The sequence below is a fragment of the Leiobunum rupestre genome, chromosome 2 (assembly GCF_980474605.1).
Source record: "Leiobunum rupestre chromosome 2, qqLeiRupe1.1.hap1, whole genome shotgun sequence".
NCBI classification, from domain to species: Eukaryota; Metazoa; Arthropoda; class Arachnida; order Opiliones; family Sclerosomatidae; genus Leiobunum; species Leiobunum rupestre.
In genome coordinates, this window is record NC_143385.1 from 74,226,595 (window position 1) to 74,231,415 (window position 4,821).

The following is a 4,821-nucleotide window of genomic DNA, read 5'->3' on the forward strand; positions in this document are numbered from 1 at the left end:
ACCATAAAAACCGCGTATTGGTTAATAAGATGGTGTTTTGACAAGTCAATGACACCAATCAGCCGTGACACCGTGTCGCAAATATATCTAAGAATTTAATCGAATTCTTTCCTATAACCTTCTAGATTTTAATCTAAGACCAAAATCATTGTGCGTCATAGTATTCACACGAACGTGAGCATTATATTTTCTAAAGAAAAAGGTTTTTATATACATAGTACACGAATAATATCTTAAGAAGTACTTTACGAAATATATGTCGATTTTCAAATACAATATTGAATTTACCGAATCTAATGGGCATTACTACTTTAAGATTATAGTTTTAAACGACTTGTTTATTTTTTCTTGTTTGGTGAAAATGTACATTAAGCCAATAAACGATATAACATGTATAACTTCAATGGACGGTTACTCAAAGCTTTCTTTGCAAAATTCAACCTCACCGACAAAAGAAAAAAAAATTCAGTTCATATAATGACAATTTGAAATGAAAATAAGAGAGAACGGTATGGCCATCCGGTGAATGAGAATGAAATTCTCATTCACCGGAAGGACATACAGCACATCGCCCCCTGGCTCCCCCATTCATTCTTCTCGTTCACCAGCTCCTTTCCCCCATTGCTTTCATCCCTTCTTAATCACCAGAATTTCTAATCACCAGATTCTCTCTCGTTCGCCAGCTGCTTTCCCCCATCCCCATTCACTGGATAATTTATCTCTCTCGTCCACCAGTTGCTTTCCCCCATCCCCATTCTCCAGAATTTGTTTTCCTCGCGCAGATTTTCTGAAGGATGGAATTTACCCCTCTCTACTCTTTACCCCTCCCTCGTTAACCATAATTTCCACTATCGCTTCCGAACCCCTTAATTTCTAATCTCTAGGCAATAAAAACAAGAAATATGCATTTCCAATTTTATTTTACTTTTAATTACATGGTTGCGTAAAACAGGTTCTAATATTAGACCGACAATATAAATAACGCGTTTAAATCGTATTTTATCAATATAAAAAAATTAACTCGATCTTCGTAAGGGATATAAAAAATTTCATTTAAAGGGTTGAAACGAACTACCTTCTGCAAGTGCAGTTTGTATAAATAATTTAATTAAAAGTTCTACCTCACCACGTCTGACTGGAATAGAGATGAAATCGTCCTCCTCCAGTGCCGCTGACCTTGGTGGTGCCGGGATCTAACATTCTTGCGAAAGGTACTTTTTTCCCGATGGTGAATTATCCCTCGACGGACAGTTTGGAAATAATCTAGCATGTTCCCATTCTGGTACGTCTCCTGATTCCCAGTGTTCTAAGATTCCATGGCATTTGTAACATCGTACGTCATCGCCCCGTTGAATATAGTAGAATCCAGCCTTCGCTAGTTGTTCCTTAGTGACGTGTGAATTTCTCCAGTGACGAAAAGTTTCAAGTCGATACGCTTCGATGTCCATACTGTAAATCTGATAGTTTCTATAAGCTATTGTCAACATTCTTAAGCCTAATTGGTTAAGCCTAAATTTCAATAAATTATGTTTTTCTATTTATTTTGGTTAGACTCTAAGACTATTTACTTAAATTTAAACAAGGCCTAATTTCCCTCTACAGTAAAATAATAAATTCACTTACTTTTACGGAAATCCTTAAGCCTTTGCCTGTAAATAGAGTCGAGAGGGCGACGTACGGAGCGCAAAAATCTACGTGTCTCTTCTCGAGGAGATCCAGGAACTAAAATAATGCTGAGTCGTATATCTAGAGATCAAATAACACTCGAAACTACAAATAAATCCTGATTTCTCATTGGCTGAAACAAATTGACGTCACGGGAGATTGTAAAGCATAACCAAAAATAGAGGTTACTGCTCATCGGTTAGCGATAAAAAATTCGTCACGTGTTAAATTAGGCAAATTAGAATAGCTGAAAATACATTGCGCTTACTTCGCCCTAATTTACTTCTGATACCACTCTGATAAAAATTAATCCTGTTTCGGGGGTCCCATTGGAGGAAATCTTAGAGACTATTAACTCAGGAAATCTTAGAGACTATTAACTCGGCAGAATACACTATTTTAGCAATTGCATATAATCCTGGTTATTGTAATGGTTGATATATACTGAAATGATTATTGTTGGATAGGAAAATAAAAGAATCGTGATAAAAGTTAATTTTTTTATTATAAAATAATAGGGATGGTGAGTAGTATCCTACTGCTATGGATTTCGCCCCCATTGTCCCAGTATAACTGGTACTCTATGACTTGAAGAAGCATCCTTCGACTTCCCTAGGCCTCTCCCGCCTCAAGGCTAACAGAACAATACATAAAATTTTAACTTTAGTACAGTATAAATAATTCGTGAAATTTAATTTATTACCTTATTCTAACTTCAAATTTAATTGACTCGTCGTTAGCGCTTTGTAATATAAACCCCTTGATCTCTTCAATTCTACACGAAGAAAATTAAAATCTTAAATTTTTTTCTCCCAAAAGTTATTTAAATCTTAAAATAATATTTACCGCATTTTGATTTCGTTTTGATTTGCTCCGATCAAAAAAGGTCCGAATAATTTGTTATAATTTTTTAACCCCGTTTTTATACCTTTCTCCCACCCCACCGATTCCTACCCCCTATATCCTATCTCCTTCTTTCCCTTGATGAAATCTAAGTTAGAGAGTGTGGAATCTATTCAGTGTGTAAATAAATAAGTGGGTAAAGTCGGTAAATTTTTCCATGGGTTAAATAGTTTTCGTAGATAATTAATTTCGCGAGACTGGGGATTTCCACCATCTTCCTCTTAGCGTACGTCACGAGAAGATGGTTTAGGTTCGTGCAAAGTCTAACAAATTTACAGATAAGAGTCCGCATTGTAGTACGTTCTTGCAGAGGACTGGTTGACTTAACGAAATTCTGGAAAAAAGGGGTAAGTGATTTTCAATAAAGAGTCTTTATTGTTACGTTTTAAAGTATTTATTAAGAGTGAAAAAAGTTACATAGGAAAAATTGTTTACAATTGTTTTTTCGCGTACATGAGTTTATATTATTAAATAAAATGGCCGAGTCAAATTTCAATCTTTTTTTATCATTACAAGGCCCAAAGCTAACTAAATCTCAGTTAAATTATCTAAGGCCATGTTTTTTTCACCAATCTTATTTTGCGTGTACTAAAGATATTTTGTTAATGACGGGTAGAAAACATCTTTCAATTGTTCAAGACGGTAACAGATTTCAATGACTTTTAGAAAGAACTTTATTGCATTATTCCCGCACGTTCTATTTAATATATTTCTACCAATGTTCTGTTTTCATGCTAGATTGCGTAAACCATCCCGTTGTCCTAACTATTATACCAAATACTTCCTGATTCTATTTGCATGTTTTTTTGTTTTTCGATGGTTTATTTTATTCGAATGTAAATGGTTTGGCGCTCGTAGAAGCGCGCACATGTTTTCGAGAGAGGTCGGGTCATATCTCTAAAAGATACCAGATAGCGTGGGAATATATTGTTTTATCCTCTGGAACCGGATTTTTTCCAGTCAGTCACCATACCTCTCTCTCTAGCTAATGGATTCGCCAAATTCGATGTGATGATTTTTCTAGCATGATTTGCGAAAGATAAAAATATCTTGCGGTCGTTTTTTTCCCAATTTTTGGAAAACTTTTGGAAGTACGTTTTTGTACTCTGTCCTTTAGTTCTATGCAAAATATACATTACGCAATATTCACCGCAAACGTTACTAGTTAGTCCTTGCAATCGTCTTTTACTAAATGTCCACGTCTTACACATTGAATTTAAATATTTTCTGATTGGTGATAAAAACGGGGGAAGCCCCATTGAATCAAAGTAGAATCCTCGTTTTCGGCCATCAACGTAGAGGCAAATCCAATGAGAACCTGTTTCACCCCTTTTATCAAAATTAATGATAAGCGATTGTGGATATTTCGCGATGGGTTTTAAATTATCGGAAGAAAAAACGCCTAAAAAGTTCGGTGTTTTATACAGTGCCTGAGATAAGTCAACGTTTGTCGTAGTCATTTTAATAGTCTCGAATAATGTTCCTATTTTAATCTATCTGTAAACAAGATTGAAATTCGGCGTACACGATAACGACCGTAGAATCTTTTGAAGGGGTACCAAATCCTAAATCTAAACGTAGTTGCCCTCACTTTACGGGGTTCCAAAACGTGACGTCACTGGTCGAATTGTCAGGGGTTAAATCAAAAGCATATAAGGCAAAGCCTAGAGGAAAGTGAGCCAACGCGATGTGGTTTCCCTCGTCTTTGTAGAGTATCCCAGTTCCCGAGAATAGCGAATGATAGGCTAGCGTAAATTGTTTACTATTAAAATTAGGGGTCAACGCTTTCGAAGGGATTTGTTCGTTATCAACGTATAGAGCCAAATAATTTAGGTCGAAATTTTCAAAATTATAAGGATTAGACTTAACGGAGCCCTTATACGCTTTGTTGGTGGCTAAACCAATAATAACTCTGTTGGGCATTGGACCTAAGAATATATTGTCAAAACTATCGTTCTGAATCGAACTAGCCAATGTTTTAGCTTTAATTTCGGTACGAGTAAAGGGATATTTGGCATTGCTACGTAATAATCCTTGCTGATGGGCTAAAAAACTTTTAGGCATAATTTTAACTTTACGTACAATTAGAGCAGCGTCTATAAATTCGACTTTATACGCGTCGACAGTTTCGCTAAAAAGGGTAAAATTATCCCTATTTCTAGTTAGTGAAACCTTAAGTTGTACGCCATTAATTAAATATTTGTTGAAATTAAAAATGTCACAAAAAATGTTCCCGTAAAGTTCAATTTCTTT